This window comes from Pleurodeles waltl, chromosome 2_2, assembly GCF_031143425.1.
Source record: "Pleurodeles waltl isolate 20211129_DDA chromosome 2_2, aPleWal1.hap1.20221129, whole genome shotgun sequence".
Taxonomy (NCBI): Eukaryota; Metazoa; Chordata; class Amphibia; order Caudata; family Salamandridae; genus Pleurodeles; species Pleurodeles waltl.
Window position 1 is genome coordinate 147,058,319 of NC_090439.1, and position 21,100 is coordinate 147,079,418.

A 21,100-nucleotide genomic window follows, 5' to 3' on the forward strand; every position below is an offset into this window, starting at 1 on the left:
TGAAATTGGCTACTTTTTAGGTAAAGTCTAAACTTTTTACCTGAACTAGTTATATTAAATCCAACAACTGGAAGTTGTAGGATTTATTACAACAATTAATTTGATAGCAAATTCTTGGTATGCAACATTTAAGGAGACTTTAAAATTTAAAATAAACTCTGCCCATTCTAGCCTATGAAGGCCATTTACTTCAATGAGGGAAAAACGAATTTGGCTGTTTTTACCTCACCAGGGCTTATAAATCTATTTTTATAAAGTCCCTGCTTATAGTTACATGGCACCCAGCCCTAGGGGCACATAGGGCACACCTTAGGGGTGACTTATATGTAAAAATAAGGTATTTTAAGACTTTGGAAGTACCTTTAATTCCAAAGTCGAATTTGCATATAACTTTAATTTAAAAGCAGCCAGCAAGGCAGGCTTGCTTTTAAAATAAATGACACTGGGCACCTCAGCAATGCACCTAGGTGTGCACCACCTATGCTGTGGTCCCTAAACCTACATGCCCTACCATATACTAGGGACTTATAGGTAGGTTAACTTAGCCAATTATAATTAGCCTAATTTGCATATCCATTTTACACAGAGCACAGGCCCTGGGACTGGTTAGCAGTACCCAGGGCACCATCAAAGTCAGGAAAACACCAGCAAAAAAAGGAAAATGGGGGCAAAAAGTCATGGGGCCTCTGCAATCAGCCCTGTTTTCTCACACACATGGTTCAATAGCTTCAAGAGAGTGGTCACTGTGCCAAGTATGTTATGAGGTTAAAGGACCTTTCATGTGTTCTGTGGCAAATCACTCCCCGCACTTATATTTTTGCTAGTTTATGTTTGTGCACTTTGATTTCAGTTGTGTTGTTTCCTTTCATTAGCATTACTGATGCTATAGTAGAAATATATTTTGTCATCCTAGAATTTTTAAGTTTTGTTGTGAAGACAGTAAGTAGCCTAGCTTATGGGGATCTACCCACATTTTTGTGGTGTTCTCTTGCTCCTAAATGAATTCCTTTCCTTCGGACTGGCCAGTTATGGGGCATTTCATTTTTTAGAAACATCTTAATGGAAGGCATATCTTAGAATTCTATTTGTATATTTATTTATTAGAGATCTTGGTGATCTCAAAATCTAAGAGAGATTCAGGAAGAGGGTAAAGTTGGGTGAACGAACCGGTCCACAATTGTTATAGGTGAACTTACAAATATGTGGAAATAAAGAGTTCAAGTCATATGTAATACAGAGTAGAGTGGTTTTCTGCGCTTTTCTCAGCCGATCAAAAGTAGTAGTGGAGAACCTTTATTATAGCTAGTAAAGGGAACCACCGTTAAACTAAGTGCACTGAAGTCAATGGACATTGAATAGGCACACCTAAGGTGTCTGGTCAGTTTTTGTCGGCATTCTTGTTAAACATGCTTCCAACAAAAGGGTTAAACAAGAGCAAAACAATGGCTTTTAAGTTTTAATGCTCCACAGAATATGTAACCATATTGTAATAAAAAGGAGATTATGGAAATAGTTACAAAATGAAATAGGCAAGGTATCCCTCCATCACTCAGTATATCACAGAGTGTGTGAAGGGTGATGAGCTGTACAATGAAATGCAATGGGATGAAGAGAACACAAAGCTGTAATTACTCATGAAAAGGTTGATGCATTTCATATGTGATTTTGTTTTTAGCTATGGAAAATGATATGAAAACACACATGATCTGCACATTTCTTTACTACACCATATGCATCACTGGCTTCTATGTGATCCTGGAGAAAAGCATACTTATGGTATTCAAGGGCATGTTTATAATGCCCAGTGCCACCGTGTGCCACATTAACGTCATTATTTTTTACGTTAATGTGGCCCAGCGAAGCCAAAATCCCTGCGCTGTCTTGACAGGGTGACACAATGCTTGCATTGCTTCACTCTGTAACCCTTTGCCCTTCAGCGGTTTGCATAACCCAAAGGACATCAATTAACATGATGTTGGATTTCTAAATTCTAGCAGCCTTTCAGTTTTTCCCCTGTTTAAATGAGTAAACGGGAACGGGACAGGCACAACTGGGACCTGTGAACTACACTGTAAGTAGCAGTCTGACACAAGTGATTATGGTGGCGCTGCTTGGGGGGCTGTAGAGCTGGACCCCTCCGGAGAAGGAGGGCATGCAGGAGGGGAATGGGTGGAAAAGAAACAAATTACTTTGCCACGATCCGAACACCACTGACATATTGAAGCTAGGCTCGTGCAGATTGGGGCTAAAGGGCCCCGCACACCGAAGCATTCCTTCTTAAAATTGATAGCCTTGCATGGAACATTTTTTAATTTTGTCCATTACATGGTGGTAGACAGTGCAGACCTAATGTCTGCACATGGTGCAGTCTGGGTTCTGCACTCCAGCCTCAAATGTTAAAATGGCAAAAAGAAAACAAATTTCATCCATGACCTGTTCACCTGGCAGCCCTGATCCGCACAGAACAATTTATTCAGCAGAGTTCGTATACAGTGGCATTTTCATCCACTTCTGACATTTAAGGCAACTGAATTCTGGGACTTGTAGTTTCACTTCCTGCATTCTACAAATTGGCCTCCAAGTCTCAATTTGCACGCTTCTATTTGCTGGCTGCGTTATGTACTAAAGTTGCTGCTCATGTCTGATGCAAGTTTAAAGGGATGCGCTGAACATTGAAAAGGGGACTATGAGACCCAGACTGCTTTGGGCCCCAGGAGGCAGCCATTTCCAGCTCCAGGTGCCTCACACCAACCTGCCAGCAAGCGCTATGAAGAGCCAGTGAGACACCGCAGTTCAGGACTTGCTGAAAATTGAAAGGGGGACTACGAGTCCCAGACTGCTTTGTGCCCCAGGAGGTGTCCATTTCCAGCTCCAGCTGCCCCCATTCACCTGCCAGCAAGCGCTATAAAGCACCAGAGAGACACGGCAGCACAGGATGCGCTGAACATTGAAAGGGGGACTATGAGTCCCAGACCGCTTTGGGCCCCACGAGGTGGCTATTTCCAGCTCCTGCTGCCCCCATTCACCTGCCAGCAAACGCTATAAAACGCCAGGGGGACACGGCAGCATGGGATATGCTGAACACTGAAAGGGGAACTACTAGTCCCAGACCAGTTTGGGCCCCAGGAGGCAGCCATTTCCAGCTGCCCCTACTCACCTGCCAGCAATCGCTATAAAGCGCCAGGGGGACACCGCAGCTCTGGACATGCGCAGGCCGCACCCGGGCCGCACCCGGGCCGCCCCAGACTAACGGCGGGCCTATTCACACCTGTCAGAGCCAGAAGGAGGCTGAGCTGGGCCACCCCCTTAACATCTATCATCAAGCAGGCCCTGTTGGTGTTCTACATTACTTTACATTGTATTGCTGTTTTCTTCCTCTGGTTTCTAGTGCACTCAAGTTAAAATGGGCAAAAGAAAGGTGAGCGCTATGACTTCCTCAAAAGATACTAACCCTACAGCTTCCATAGTATCATACCTTACCACAGCCATGTCCACATTAAAAACCAAAATTGAATCGGTCGAAGAAGGACTTGGGGTATCAAGAAAAACACCTGTTTCCTCGTTCCCTCCCATGTCCAAGTCAAGTAACATTGCAACTATGGGAGGGGAGGAGGACGGGACCCTCCTGGAGGCTAGTAAGCCAAAGAAGGGGTGCAAGATAACAAGCATACGAAAGGGATGCATCTTGCGGAACAAACTTAACATCTCATCTGGTAGAGAAGACGACCTGTCCAACATAGATAAAGACACAATTTTTGGAAGATATGCTTCTCCCCTTATAAAACGGAAGAAGTCCACCCCTGGGAATTCGAGCATGTCCAAGTCAAAAGCCTCCAAATCCAACAGGTCTAAGTGGGGCAATTTGTCCGTTTGTTCGTTAGCTTTATTTCGGTAAAGATGAATACCATAAAAGCACACCACAATTCACAAATTCATAATTTTACAAAAGAACAAGCTATGTATAAAAATCCTCAGAAGTAAAACGTTGAACTACATAAAAAACTTTAAACATAAACATTTTCCCTCTAAAAATTCATACCATATTATGTGATTGTGCGAAATGCAACATTTTTCATGATATGTATCAGGAGTCAAATGCATACCTAACTAGACACAATAAATAAGATAAAAATAAAACATTTCTATTTAAAAGGTATAAGAATATATAAACATAAAAGATTCATTGAACAATAAGAAATTGATAAATGCATACATTGAAATTCACGAGTGAGTTCATCAGTGACCACTCCCAACGTCTATTGTTAAATTTTCCCCTATTTTTTTCAGCATATTCAATCTGCAATACCAAATAGATTCTAAATATTTTGCCAAACAGCAAGCCACTAAAACAGATGAATCAGATTTAAAAACTCTCAGAGCCAATAGACAGTTCCTAAAACCCATTTTTCTACATAACGGAATAATCCAACGAGCCCTCTGTTTATGGTATGCAGAACATTGAAAGAGGACATGGGTTATAGATTCTTCCCTGGCACAACCCATCGGGCATATCTTAGAGGTGCAACTAGTATTAGTCCATTTGTACGTTAGGATGCGCAGAGGAAGAGAACCTATCCTAAATCTGGTATACAATGCACGTGCACGTGGAGAAAGTACTGTGTCCATATATTGCTCAGATTCATAGTGGCATTTGATTTTTAGAAAGCTGCCAGACATAGATGATGATGAGACTGCAGACAGTTGTGTAAGTTGGACATTAAGCCAAAATGCATCCTTCAGAGTCTGTGTTGCATTTTTTGGAATAGATAACGGATCCTTCCAGTATGACCCCAAACCAAGTAGTACGAAGGTCCGTTCTACATACGCACCCCACTTGATTTTTAAACTAGTGTTATTGTCCATCAAGTTAGCTAGCCCGCATCTATAGGAAGTAAGAGAATCTAGTGACCATAGGCGAATCCAAAACAACAGAGTCCTGAAAGCAGCGATCTGGCTAATGGGAGGCAAATTTAGATCCATTCGAATAGGAAGCATTGGGGTACTGGAGGGAACTCTTAACAACATCCTTAAGAAAGAGTTTTCCACCCTTGTCAAATCATCTAGATTGCAATGGCCCCACAGTTCAGCTCTATAAAGGCCCCCCCCCTTGCTTGCGATTTATATATTTCAATAGCAGGCGTCATGGCGAAGCTAGGAGATCTAGCTGCAAATCTTACGATACCACTCGCCCGTTGTTTCAAGCGGAGGTTTGCTTTCTGGAGATGAGAGTGCCACTTATGTGAATCTTCTAGTTTCAGACCTAGATAGTCGAAATCACCAACTCTTTCCAGCGTGGCACCCTCTAGGTAAATAGGTCGCCGCATCCTGCCTTTTTTATCCCCAAACACCATACATTTAGTTTTTAATCGACTGATTTCCAGGCCATGGTCATTACAGAAATCCATGAACCTCGAAAGCAGGGTTGAAAGGCCTGTAGCTGTTTGGGATATCAGCAAGGTGTCATCGGCAAATAGGAGGCAAGGAATCTTCTGCCTTCCTATTTTGGGGGCATCATTGGAACACTCCATGAGATAGGGAATGCATGCATTTATAAATAGAAGAAATAAAGTAGGGGCGAGTATGCAACCTTGTCTCATGCCACGGGCAGTGGGAAATTCTTCAGTTAATTCACCTTGCGGACCCCATCCAACTCTGGCATAATTGCCAGTATAGAGATCTCTAATGATATTTAAAATAGAGCGGGGACTCCCAGTTTGATCAAGACCTCCCACAATTTATAGCGGGGTACTAAATCAAAAGCTGATTTTAAATCAACAAATGCTACGAATAGGTGACCTGAGTCCACATCAACAACTTTCCATTTAATGGAAATAAAACGGAAAATCTGGTCTATTGTACTGACTTTTTCCCTGAAGCCTGCTTGGAGGTGGCTTAGGATTTGGTTTTCCACTATCCAGGCTGATAGGTCTATAGTTTCCCGGGGAATTCCTCTCTCCTTTCTTGTAGATGGGCACGATGATTGCCTCTTACCATGAGTCAGGGTAGGATCTAGTGATCCTAATAGCGTTAGAAAGCCTATTGATATACGGACTCCAGATGTTCTGGTCCGCTTTGAACATATCTGAGGGGATCCCATCCGACCCTGGGGCCTTCGCTGCTTTTTGAGCAGTGATGGCCAGCGCAGTTTCATTCAATGTAAAGGGAGGCAGGGAGGACATAGGCGAGTAAGATGCTGTCAACTCTCCCAAACTTGGTACATCACAGGCCAGTGGGGAGCCATACAGTTCCTTGAAATGGGAAAGCCAGGCATCCTGAGTAATATGAGACTCCAGATTGGGTGCTCGGTTCTGGTCGCTAAGAGAGACCAGAAGCCAGAACCGTTTGGAGTCGTGGACCCTAGCTGCCTCAGATAATTCGCTCCAAAGCACCTCTTCATACTCATGTTTGCTCTTATTACATGTAGAAACATAAATGCGCCTACTGTTAATAATTCCTAGTCTATCTTTTGTCCTTAACACCTTTACCAAGGTATTTTTAGCCTCTCTACACCTCTTGTTAAACCATTTGCTGCAGGGTTGGGCACAAAAGTTAGTCGATGGCCTAACGCATTTTGAAAACAGCTCTTTCAAGATTGCAAAGAGGTCCAAATGTAAAGACGTAACTTCAGATGGGACAAATATAAGGCTATCGTCGAATAACTGGTGGGTAGAAATTAAAACACACAGTTTATCTCGAAGCTTGTTCGATATCTGGAAGGAGTCTCATCTTACCGTACGCCTATTGCTAGACAACTCCATGTCACCAGAAGGAGCAGAAGAAAATACAGCTCCTACTAAAAGAGATCGCTTATACGTAATCTGAAGAGGGGTGTGGTCACTGGTATGTGGATTACCCACTTCCACATCTGATATGAGGTGCCAAACTCTTAAGTCAAAGAAAATGTAATCCAGTTTGTTACTATATAAGCCCCTGAAAAAAGTTGGTCTGGCAGGAGTATCAGCTGGAAAGCGGCCATTACCAAGACGGAGACCATGAAGCATTATAAGGTCTATTATCTGCGTAGCCCTAACACAAGGTTTATATGAAGTTTGTTGTATGGGATAGGGGGGGATAATCCATATGCTGTCTTCAGGCTGTATAACCTCTATGAGGTCTGTATTGAGTTCAAGTTGGACATTAAAATCCCCTGCTATTATAATGTGGTATTTTAAACGGAGGTCCGGGATTAAAGTATTCAATAGCTCAATAGTAATTGAACGATGGAACAGGGGAGCCTGAGCTTGGTTGGATAGCAATGGCCAATATATCAGGGGAATCTACATATACCTCCTTAATTCCTCCCACCTCTGTCGATTTTACCAAGGTGCATAAGCCCCCTGCTGCCCTACCTGCTAAAGATGGCTTAGCTGGTTTAAAAAAAGAGCTAAACCCCTGTCTATAAGTGCATTGTGGAGGGGAGGAGGCCGGGACCCTCCTGGAGGTTAGTAAGCCAAAGAAGGGGTGCAAGATAACAAGCATACGAAAGGGATGCATCTTGCGGAACAAACTTAACATCTCATCTGGTAGAGAAGACGACCTGTCCAATATAGATAATGACGCAATTTTTGGAAGATATGCTTCTCCCCTTATAAAACGGAAGAAGTCCACCCCTGGGAATTCGAGCATGTCCAAGTCAAAAGCCTCCAAATCCAACAGGTCTAAGTGGGGCAATTCCCTGGTAATGTATAGCTGGGAAAAAACAGAGGGTGGAACCTGTTGGTCCCCAAGATCCTGAGGCCGAACATGGGGACAAAGCCTACATGGAATCCATGTTAGAGAGAGCCCTTAAACCTCTAATAAACTTGTTGCAGAGTATAGACTCCTCAGTAAAACACTTAATAGAATCTACAAAGTATAGCCCAGCCGTTACCCCGACCACGGAGCCAGCCACAGTGATCTGTCCCCCAGGCACAGCAGCAGAACATTTTGCTTCTGTATATCAAAAGGATCATTATCCTAGATCAGGAGGACAGAATAAGCTGATAAATGCTCCTATGGACCAGCCCACCAATAGCAGTAGAATTCCAGCTAAATACTTATCTGCACCTCTAGGGAAAAATGGGAGAGGACAGGCCCCTGGGAGTACAGGGCTGGTGAAGTTTAAAGCACATAATTCACCCAAGGGAAAGAACCTACAAACTCTGCAACTTCCACCTCAATGTACCCCCTATATAATCGTGCAAAAAAATGTCCCACCCCTGTCATTCAATACTAACGAGCAGGATGACCAACTTAAAAATAAGGTAGCCCATTGGCTATATAAAACACTGGGGGAACAGTGAGTGCCTTTGAAGTGGTATTACTGGAGTAAGGATGGTACTTTGACTGGGTATCAGTAAGAAAAGCCTCCCAGGTGAGTGTGTGGCAGTAAAATTTAAAAATCCACAGCAAGTTGAATGGATATTGTAGCAGTGTGAAACCGTGCAGGAGAGTAATGTCAACATCCAGGCTGTACTGCTGGGCTATTTCTATCAGCCACGAAGGGCGTCGGCAGTAACCCTGATAATGTCCCAAAATGTTCTGTCCCCACTCAGAACAGATATAGTTCTCTGAGCCATCATCTAGATGAAGTTGATTGACTGAGAGAGAGTAACAGGCCTTCGACCTTGACCCACTCGCTCACTCTGACACAAATGACGAATGCAGACACTGCTAATCATGACTGCAGGCACCCTCAAAATTGTCCCGCTTATGAGGGCAAGGGTGAACACAAATGCAGAAAGGAACACGCTCTCGACCAGAATTTGGAAGTTGAGAGTTCTGATATACAGGGGCACAATTCTATTTTGAAGCATGTGGGGGCTAAAAGATTTTCCAGACAGCACTGGCAGTCAATCTTTTGGAACGTAGCGGGCATTGGGGAGAAATACCACAGTAATGATTGGCTTGCCTTGTTAGAAAACAAGCAGATGGTTTGCATCCTAGAAACATGGGCCAATAGAGCGATTCATACCAATGGGTTTCAATCAGTCACGACCTTGGCTACGCGAAAACCTGTCGGGCGCATCAGTGGGGGTTGTTGGTGCTGATCAACATCACCTGAGGCGCTAAGGTAACTAAATGTCGGACTGAATCCCCTTACTACCAGCTAGTGTTGCTGTGTATGAAGGGCAGTCCGTTAATGCTTTTGGTTAATTGTTGCCATAATAATTTTGTGACATCTAACGTTGAGATTTTACACGCCCTAGAGAAGGCCATTGAGGAAATGGTTTGCTGCTTAGATTAGGATTTTAAAATTACATGGGGTGGGGATTTCAATGTCTCCCTTTGTTCCACAGGGGATGATAGGATCTGTGGATTAAATGATGAAGATGATTGCAACTATGTCCACTTTACCCACAACCCCTGTGGGGACAAGTTAAATAATCTTATGAGGACTCATGATTTAGTGTTGGAAAGTGGCATATCACCGACCTTTACACCCTCTATTACTTTTATTGGGAGGGGGTGGCGGGTCTGTAGTTGATCACATAATGATGTCAGGGTCCTGGCAGAACAAACTGGGTGCATTTAACGTTGTGCCAAGTGGCTTTAGCGATCATCATCCGCTGGTCCTATCGTTCCAATATGGTTTCAAAAAGAGAAGTCTGCAGAAAATGGGAGGCCCTGTTGAATACCATAGGAATAAAGGTGTTCTAAGTAAAGGGCAAAAAGTAGACAAAGAAACTCTACTAAGTAGGGTTGTGGGCAAACATTTGGACACCTTTGAAACGTGCCTAAACACTGACTTACCCCTGTCTCAGATCCTGGTAGCTTTCGCAGACATCTGCATGGCAGTTAGGACACTTTTAACTCTACCTACCCAATCTCCCAAAATCAAACTTGTAAAATGGTTTGATAAATCAACCACTTACGCCCATTCAAATCTCAGGTGGGCATTAAAATCCACTCCGAGAAACAAATCAGAGGTCACAAAATGCAGGGCTCAGTACAAGAAGGCAGTTTCAGCTAGGAAGAAAGTGATAACAGAAGAATCATGGGAGAAATTGACCATTGCCTCAGCTATTAATAATGGCACCATTTTGGAAAGTCGTTAATACCCCTTTTTGTTTAGCTGTGACACAAACAAAGGTGTTGAGGTACACATCCAAGAGCAGAGATGGGTCAGTCATTTTACAAAGCTGTATGAAGGTCATTCAGATGACTGCAAACGACCATTGTAAATGCCCCTGCCATGCCTGGCATTGAGGAACTGGACATTTACCTGAACGATGTCATACTAGCTATTAAGGGGTCATTGCCAGATAAGGTCCCAGGACCAGAGAGGGTTCCAGCTGATCTCTTTAAGTACAACATTGATCTTTGGGCACCAATTTTGGTAAACATTTTCAGAGGCTGCATCAACCTCTGTCCTCCCTCCATCATGATCTAGTGCCATTATTGTATCGATCTTTAAGAAGGAAGACCAGAGTGACTTTGCTTGTTATCTTCCAATTTCTCTGATTGACGCCACTGCAAAGATTTTTGGGAGAATCCACCTGGACCATTTGGAAGCCTGGGCGCTAGACAATAACATTATCTCCAAGTCTCAGTTTGGCTTCAGGAAGGAGGTGGGGACAGTCAACCAATGTTTGAACCTCCACCTGATTAGAGAAAAGTATGTGGGGTCGAAGCAAGGGTATCTCTATTTGGCATTCATGGATCTAACGGCAGCTTTTGACAATGTGGACAGAAGTGAATTATGGGCAATGCTAACCGATAAGGGTGGTAATCCAAAGATAGTGTCCCTGTTGGCCCAACTCCACAATGCTGTAGAAGCTAAGGTCAGATTTAGGCAAGAGGGGCAATGTCCCAGGCCCTTTAAGGTTAGGAAAGGAGTAAGACAGGGTTGTGTTCTTACACCCTCCCATTGTGTGTTTTATATAAATGGTCTAGAGGGAGCTCCGATTGACGAAAATGCAGATTCCCCCTAAGACTGCCGACAGACCACAACTGTCATTATTGTACGCTGATAATTGTGTTCTGATGGCATGGACTGGGAGGAGCTTTCAAAAACTCATAAGCAGATTTGTGGATTTTATGGCGGCCTTGGGATTGCCCACAAATAAAACAAAATCATACACTATGGTTTGTGGCCGCCCAAGAACTAGAGCCCCTCAGGTTTACATTGAAGGTATCCACCTGAACAGTGTGAATACCTTCACGTATTTGAGGATTCCCTTTGACAATGGGTCTAACTGGAAGCACCTCAGAGAAATCAGGGTCACACAATACAACCAAGCAGTGGCAGCTTCACGCAAATTCATCATCAAACTAGGCTGCGCACCAATAAAGGCCACTACCACCATCTATAAGGCAGGGCCTACTTTGATTGTCAGATATGGACCTGGGGTATGGGACTATTTGGGTGCAAATAAGAGAAAATACAATTCTGAGACGTCTACTCTCACTCTCACAGAGTGTTCCCGCTATAATTTCACATGCAGAATTAGGTCTCCCTTTCCTGGAGGACCTGATTAAGTTAGCCCCTTTAGCCCTCTGGATGGCTGTTTGGACTAGGCCGGGAGCAGCTCTCACTCAGACACTGCTTATGGACTGCATGAGGCTGGATGGTGTACAGAGATGTGCCTGGGTTATGTACATTAAAGAGACCCTGAGCAGCCTTAACAGATCAGACTTATTTTTTAACCCCGGGGCTAATGGCAAGCAGGACATCCTAGTAGTAAAAAATGAATTCCAAGAGATATTAGCTACTGATAGAGAGAGGCACGATCTGGGGAAAGGCATGGTGGCAGCTTCTCTACCCTTATGAACTACATCTAAAATCGAACCTTATCTTTTAACTGTCTCGTTGCATCATAGATTTTTCTTGTCAACGTTTTGTCTCGGCCTGGCCCACTTTTTAGTGGCTCATCCCTCTAAGGTGCACCACAATAGGGATCTAATACCCTGTCCATGTGATATGCGTTCAGATCAATCGCAAATTCTTATGTTTTTATTTTGTAAGCTGTACAAAGAGCAGAGGAAGGTATTTTAATGCCCCTTTTTAAATCACTAAATATAAGGAGTTGACAGGAAGCTATTTTTCATCTGGAGTTACTCCAGTCTGATATGATAACCAAATGACTATCTGATCAGGTATGCACATTTTAAGAGATTCCATTTATTGTACTGATCTTCTTGTGTACATATATCCCATTTGCTATTTAATTTTAATGATTTACAGTTCTGCAAATAATATTTTAAGTTGACCAAATGACTATTTGATAAGGTATGCACATTTTTAGAGGCTCCAATCATTGTACTGATTATTTTATGTACACATATTCTACTGCTATTTATTGATGTTTTCTTTTTCTCTCTCTTATCTTTTTAACCTATTAATTAATTTGTACATATGCTCTTTTATGGATTTCTACCAAAGATACGAATAAAGATTTTCAGAGTAACCCTTTGTGCTCCATTATGCTTGCACCAGGCATAATGTATGCAAAGGGGACATTCCCCGTTAGAGGAGCTGGAACAATGGCGCAAGGAAATCTATAAATCTACAGGAGCAGGCTTTAGAAGCATTTTGGCACTACTCCTGCAGAGTACATCAATAGCGTCATGAAAAATTATGCCATTACCCCTCCCCTGTGCCATGGTGCGCCGTGTAAGGGGGTGGTAAGGGGCACAGGGAAAGTGGTGCTGCACTCGGTACAGCGCCACTTTCCATAAATCTGCCCCACAGTTCCAAAAATAAAGCCTTCAAGAAGCTATTTTCTCAAATGTTACCAAATAAACACATTTTTATGGATGTTGAACGCATCCTGGCAAATGCTCTGCATATCAAAGAAAATTCTCTCTTTTTTTTCAGGATAACGTTTATCTGCTACATGGATTGGATAGATGGATGGTACTAAATAACTTCCTTCATTCCCTACTATGATAATCTTTTTTCTAATCTTCTTTGTGTGTGAGGGACCCAGGTCCCTCACCTTTTTCTCTCTACCTGTCTTCATTCCAATTCCTATACCCTAGTACCCCCCTTCTTCATGAGCTGTGACCTTTTTTTCCATTTTCATGATTTTTCCCGTTGCTTCTTCATCCCACCAGTAAGTTGCAGACCTTCACTGCAACATGATAAGAAAACGAAGAGAGGACTGTTCAAATTGTGCAGTCTACACCGAAGAAAGAAAGCAGATGGCAAGTGGGAGAGGAAGGTCATCTGGAAGAGGAGTGTCACTTTCTAATCCCCAAAGCAGGTAAAAAACTGAGCAGTGAAAAAGGCGGTTCCCAGACAAAGAAAAGAAAAACAGAGAAATCTTCTGGTGCCAGGTTGCAGAACTGCAACTGTAACACAGAAGGCAGAAAGGAAAAGAAAAAGTATTGCAGGAGTGCAAAACAACCTGTTAAGATTATGATGGTCTGATGATAGACCACGATAGGGCAATAGCCATGGACAGACACAAGTGAGGAGCAATATTGCAAGATGAATCTGAATGGAAAATCGAACAGCCGGGAAGTTAAATGAATTCCCACAAACCAATTCATCCCTTCACACCCATGTAAAGTGTTTTTACAATCTATATTTTTGTGCAATAAATGATTAACAATTTTTATTTTGAAACCACTATGCAAACAGTAACTCAATATGATTAGAGTCAAAATAAGTTGAATATGAGGTTCAGAAGTGTGTTTATTAACATGAATTATTCGTGCCACATTTACTTGAAACTCCATTTTGGATGTGATGCTGATTCTGTCATCCACTCCTATATTCAGCCCCCCATCATGTCCTTCTGCAAATCTTTTCTTCTCACAAGCTTTGCAGAAGCAAAGACAGGTTTTTTTCACCGTTATGAATGCTAAGCTTGTCAATGACGCATCTAGTGCTCCTGATATGTTGAAACATCCAAGGTCTTTCATCTGTAGTTCAGCTGGGTAAATAAGTCCTCCGCCTCATGCGGAGGAAAATTATATTTTGAAATGCTTTATATTTTGTTAGTGAAAAACACAAAAGGTGGTGGGAGGAATGCTTGCAATGTGACTAACCACCGGCAAGCATTCGGGGTAGCATACCGACCCATTGTTTCTTTGCTCACTCTGCCAGCTCAGTTTGGACCCAGCCATATGCAAATCATTTGTGACCCTGGTCCTCAAGGGAACAGTCAAGTCTGAATTGTCAGGCTAGGTCTTCCCTGAACGCAACCACAAGCAACCCGGGACCAGTTTCACCATCTTTATTGGTTCATCAGCAGGTACAGTTTTCTTCTGGTGGGACAGTGAGCACAGGCTCCACATCTGGGTAAACCCATGCTACTTAATGCAGTTCACAAAACACAGAAAAGATGATGGGAGGAACAAGTTCAGGGTTGCTTGAGTTCAAGTTCAGGGAGGACCAGGTCTGGCTGTTCGATCTGAAACGTTCCCATCAGGAGCAGGGTGAAGACTGATTTGCATATAGCTGGGTCCAAACTGAGGTGGCATAGTGAGCAAAAAATATGATAGGTTGTGATGTTACTCAGAGTGATTGCAAGTGGTGAGACAAATTGCAAGCATTCCTTTCATCATCTTTGGTGTGTTTCAGGTTTTGTTTGAAAATCTCTGGATGCCAGTAGCACAGAAGATGCTGGATGGCCTCTTAGAATGGGAGAGTACTAATTTATTAAGGTATTGACATTATTCTTCAGATTTGCTAAAATACTGTTACTAATGGTCATGTTATGATGATTCTGTAGTTTTAGCTAATTTTCATGAAAAAGGTGTTCATAAGAACCCATTGATTTTGGGTGGTGAGCCAAAAGACATTCCCATTCTATTAGGGATACTGCCCAGTTTCTTTGAGATTTTGAGAAGATTGTCTGAGCTTTACATGTTGCTAATAGAGATGATGCTTCAACATTTTCAGTTTTTCTGTTTATTTGGGACTTAAAATGATTTCTGAATTTTGACTCATTTGTTATAACTTTGCATTTGAGCCTTTATGGCATTTATTCTGTACCACTTAATTTAAAAAAATGGTAGGGAAGGTACCTTTATATTCAATTCTTTTTAGATGAGGAGGTAACATTTTGGTATGGAGTATATCTATTTTGGTATGCCCAAATTATTGGGATATGTTTTTTGCTACCACACACCTAACACAACAAATGATGCATAAGAATTATGATTGGAATCCTCTACTAATGCCCCCAATGATCCTTCCAGTGACTGTGGTGGCTGTGGTGGGATGACTGGTGAGAATGGTAATAGCCCACACCTAGCAATGCCACTGTATCCATGCCTTCTATTCATCCATTCCATACCTAGCTGGTCAGGTACAAAGGGCAGTAAAGATGTTCTTAAAATTAGCCAACTCTTACTGTTTTGGAGTCAGAGCAGCACAAGGCTTCATTTCAGAAATGGAGGGTATCATAAACAATACAACACAATGGGAAGAGTAAGAAAATGGAAGGTGTCTTGCGCAGTGAAGATACATTGAAACATATTATCAGGCTGAAAGTACTTATCACATAAATAAAAATTTAATGGGTTTGATCTGCAAAACTGTTGGAGGAGTGTCATGTGAAACATGGTGGAATGGGACATCTGCCATGAATCTGCATGTGTTCTACTCCACCCTACTTGTGATTCTCCCATCTCATTTAGAGATAGGGGATCATTTACTTCAATTCACCAAAATGCCAGAAAAGTGACATTACATACCCTTTGATCTTAATGGCTTAACAAAAGTGACATCAGTTAGTCTTTTAGTCTGAAGTGATGCTACATAACCTAACCCTCTTGATATTGCAATAATTGATGTTGCTGAAGTTCCCTAATAGCTGTGTGATCAATATTACATCATGACACAGGCATATATCTATTTATTGAATATATACTATATTATTGAGTTAAATTATTCCTTTTTATACCTGGCATTATCGAAGAACTTTTGATTTTACTAAAAGTAGACATTTAAGGCCTCATTATGAACACTGCAGGAATCCCCGCACAGACCGCCAGCCCATTGACGACCCCACCGGCTGAATTACCAACATTCCTCTGGGCCGGCGGGTGGAAACAGTGTTTTTGCCAGCCGGCCCAGAGGAATGCTGGGCCTGGACATTGCCGACGGCTCCACATGGAGCCGCCGTCAATGCCACAGTGCAGCGGGTGCAGCAACACCCTTCGCACATATCACTGACCTGCACAAGGGGCTATGCATGGGGGCCCCTGCACTGCCCCGGGGGGCCCCGGAGCACCCCTTCTGCCAGCCTTTCCCTGGCGGTGAATGGCTGGTGGAACACAGGTTCCTTATCCAGAGGTCAGCACTGTTTGCAGCGCTGCCCTTTCAGATACAGAACTCCGCCATCGTCAGGGTGCCTGGCGGCAGTAGCCTGGCAGTGGCGGAGGGCCACCTTTGGCGGTCACCCCGTGTTCATAATATGGTGGTCCAGACCCCCATGCTGGTGGCAGTAATTTCCGCCACTGCCGTCATGGCAGTCTGGAACACCATGTTCATAATGAGGGCCTTAATATTCTTTCTAATAAAGGCTATCAGCCAGTTACCTTAAAAATATTGTTATCTTCTGTTGTACACATTTTTCTTCTGCTAATTGCAGTATCCAGCATAGGATGAATGGTCAGCCCACTTCAGCCACTGGCTAATGTCACTGTGAGTAACAACTGTGAGAAAAACCTCCTTTTTGAGTTATCATCTACATTTTGCTGAAGATTATTGCTGGATTCTGAACACTGCATGGTGGGAGGCTGATGTCCAAACCCCAGTGTATGTGCTTTGACCCCTAAAATATGGTAAACTTGGCTAATCCCCAGTTGGTATTTTATTTTAACTTTCCATTAAGGACATGGTGCACGGTGCAGGAAAATGCAGTCAATCAATACAATTATTTGGGAGCAGGTAACCAGTGTGCTGTCCTTGATGATTCAACCCTCGTAGAGATAGTTGCATGACTTCGGTTACTGATAGATCTCATTGAAGTGGTGGTGTTCATATGGGGTACTGACTGCACGTGTTGGATTGGAGAGTTTTTTTTTAGTATTTCACGTGTCTCCATCCGTATTATTCACATTCACGGATTGTTGCATGTACTGTAGCACACATACCTTAGATGCTAGCTGCTACCAACTGTGTAGTTGTTCTCACAGTGGCTCAGTCATATGGTAGCGGGAAATGTTTATTCTCAGCGTCTGGAGGACACAGCATCTCTAGCATTCACAGACACAGAGCAGACAATGCCGATGGTATGGTTTTTGTCTCACCACCTGGAGTTACGATAAACTCCCTTGTGGTCGTGGTGTATGAAGACACTTCTGCTCAGACACTTTTGCATGGGTTTTTGCCTCTGCCATTTGCACCACATTTTTGACACTCCACTTTGTTGGACACTTTAGCTTTTTCATTGTGTATGATTGAATTTGGATATACTACTGACATATTGGTGTCACCTTGTTTTGTGTTTGGGTTGCTCATATGGATAATAAGCTAAGATGTGGATGCTTGTTGTGCAGGTTGTTTCACTTGAGAGTCACATTGTGCATCCAAGTCAATGTGATCAGGGGCGGAGCATGCTGATTGTTGGTGGATTCCTGCTCCAAAATGAAGTCATTATTTTATCTGATATTTCTATAGGTGAACCAGTAGGATTGATTCCATAAGTTCATATGCAAGGTCATCTGTTACATACATTTGTTTATAGTCCATAAATTCCTTCTTTTGTAATTATCTACACACAAGAAGTGCAAGAATGTACCATTAAGGGACCTATTTCTATTTGTAGGTCATCAGTTGGATGGCGCTGTCCTGAGGTGACCCGCTGATTGGTTCCTATATGGACTGAAACAGCAAAATTTTCACGGGGTTATCCAATGGACATTGTTGTGAAAACTGTTATATTCAGACTGGAACTGTTATACAATGTGGATGCCACATGATATTAGGATGTTTATATCTGTAAATAGTTTTAAACTGTTGTTTGTTCTTCACTGAGCATGGTAATTGCACCGTGCACTGATTACACTGATTGTTCTACTTTATTATGATGATACTGTCAGAATAGATATCACACTGACACAATAGTTTGGACACATTTGGCTCTTATAATTATATGCTATCACACATACTGTGGAATTGTTTTACTGAGTGTGATAAATCTGTGTCTCAAGTGTTAAAACCACAGGACCATTGTGAATATACTACATATTTGACGTGGGTTCTTGTCCCAGGTGTAGAAGTCAGTGCTTGTATTTTGGTATGGGAAAATACATTATGCCTTGGCAGGTAAAGTGCCCACTGCAGATTACAGCACCTATTGTGCTACCCACTAGGCTTACAAGGAAAAACATGGCTTCAACCCTACATCTCTAGCCTGAATGCTATTGATTTTAAACTTGCAAGTGAACCTGACAAAATAAGATTTTTTTTTACAAGAAATAACGCTTCTTTTAAATAAATATGTAATAAGTCCCCCCTAAGTAGCCCTTAAATCCCAAATAGTTATGGTGCCTAGAATTTAAAAGTGGAACATGTAAGAATTTCATTTTGACATGTTTGTATAGTGACTATACCCACAAGCAAATGTTTTGTGGACAAGGCTGTAGCTGATCCTTGAGGAGAACAAAAGTTCAAAAAAGCAGTTTTTCTTACTTTGAGACTAGCTACAGAAATGATGCAACCTCTGTTTGTAATGTTTCCACAGAAGTACAGTTCAATAATGACATTGAATTTGATAGAAATGCAGGAAACATATATTAAAAATGAATGATAACTTCTGCCAGGGACTGTGGTGTCAGGTTATCAGCTCAGGGGCAGAACCCATTTGGTGTGATTGAGTAAGATAAGACACGCTTGTTTCCCTAGATAGACTCCTGTCTGGTACAACAACCACCTCAAAGGACCGAAGGGTTGTGCCATGTTGGACCCAACTCAAGATAGTGCACTGTGGGATAGTTTGCAGCAAAGTAAACAGCATGTGCTCTACAAGTGGGAAAGTTTATCTCAGAAACGTTTTTCACCTTGATTTGGGAATGTTCATGGGTTAGACTCACCCGCTGGCTAGTGTATCCCACAAAAGTGACCCCTCAGCTCATCAGAACACTGGCTGAAGAACAATAGATGAGTATACCTGCTTTATTTGACCTGAGGGGAGACCTCAGGGACTGGACCTACTCCCTCTTGTATCTAGGACTCAGAAGTAAACTCACTTGGCTGACCTCCTGTGTGGCCACAAGGACACAACACAGTGAAAGAGGTCTCTTTGCTGGAGGTACCAGCTGAAAAATAAGAACTGAACATCATCTGAACCCTGCTGTATTCCCTTTACTGAAGTCAGTCCTGGCCCCTAATTGGTGTTTCTGATGTCTTATGTAGGCTTAGCAGAAACCAAGAGTAACTGCTCCAGTAGGACTGAAAGTTGGGATTTAAAATCGTTTTGGACTTTCAAGACCTCTAAAGCCTCCAGGCTTGCCATGCAGGAAGCTAAGTCCAAAGATAGAAATCTTGACCAGGCAAAGATGTGAAACATATTCATTTTACAAGAGGACTTTATAGTCATAAAATTTAAATATTTTTACTCAGAGAATTTTTTCTGCCAAAACAAACAGCTTCAGTGAGACCTCATCCAACAGCTATCTGAGTTTGAGAGGACTTCGCTGGATAAAGCCTTCAAACTTACATCATTCGAGGATTTCACCTTCCATTTGAGAGCCTAAGTCAGAAGGTAAAATCATTGTCTTGGAAAAATCTCTTTGTCTGACCTACACTACATTGAGGTCAGCCTGAAATTTCTCCAACATCCTGGTTAACAGCAAAGAGTGACTTCATGATTGGAATTTAACTTTTTCGTTGTGCTTTCTAGCGTATGATTTTAAAAATTAATATCTCCTGGTTACCTTATCGGATTTTAATCATTTTGTGTCATTTGTCTAATTAAATTGTTCTCTCTTTTTAGAAATTAGTTGTGGAATTTTGATTGTGTTATGGTTTGACCTTTTGTTTGTTTCTGTAAATGAAGCCTGTCTGCTTTGTGCCGATATACCAGAGGTTGAGTCTGGGTTTATTTATTGAACCTGTGTGTTAGACCTGACATAATTTTAAACTCACGTCCTGTCCAAGTAATAACTCATTTTCTTACAATGGCATTCTACTCTTTCAGAAGGAGCACACCCACATACAAAATAGTCCTTGTAAGTGCTAGAGGCTACTACATTAATGTGGGCTTTTTTTATACCCAAAAAGATTTTTGCATTAGGCAATTTCTTCTATATTGGCAAGAGCCCAAAAATTAAAAGATATTAAACCTGTGACAAAACAAAACAAGTTTAGACAAAGCCAAAAGCCTGGCCTCCAATACCAGACTTATTCATTTTTCCACTGTTTGATAATACATTTTGATTTGTGATTATTTTTGTGAGGCACTATTACTCGTACGAAGCACCAAGGTGGACGTTTTATTCAAACATGTTGTTTCAGGTACTTGCAATAATGAAACATAGCAACACCTTGCGTATAAATGTGATTGATTTTTAGTTTTTTTTATTGTATATATTTTACATAACCTACAGCAAAAATTCCCAGTGTTGAAGCTGCAGAAAGTAAACTGTGCTCATAAAGCCACTGTTTAGTTTTTGTTCTTCCAATGGTGACGGGTGCAGCATAATATTTACCCCAGACCCAACCTCTTTTGATGCGGGTTCAGAGAGTTCTTTTCTTCAAAAAATTGAAAATAATGGAGTCATAATATGCATATTGAAGCACAACTATCATATCAACATGCTAAACATCCATAGGTTCTGAAAGGACATGCATGAAATATTCAAGTTATTTCATGGTGTGCCAAGCCAATGAGATTGATGCTCCCCAGGAATTGACCTTAATTTTTCAAAATGTGTTGTGGGTGCTTCCATGTGTCAAAAATTACCTTCATATTGCCAGGTTCAGCATTTTGTTGTGGATGTCCCCAAATGCCATGGGTACACCCTTATGGCAAAAGTTACATATAATATTGCAGTGCAACAAGCTTGCAGCTGGCAGCATGGTTGAAAATTACCTCTTGTATGTCAGGGTCAGAGTTTGTCATGGGCCATGATTTACCTCCCTAATGCCAAGAAATATCTCTAATGTACCAGCACCAAGAGATTGTCTCAGGTGTTCCCCTTCAAAGAATTTCTTTCA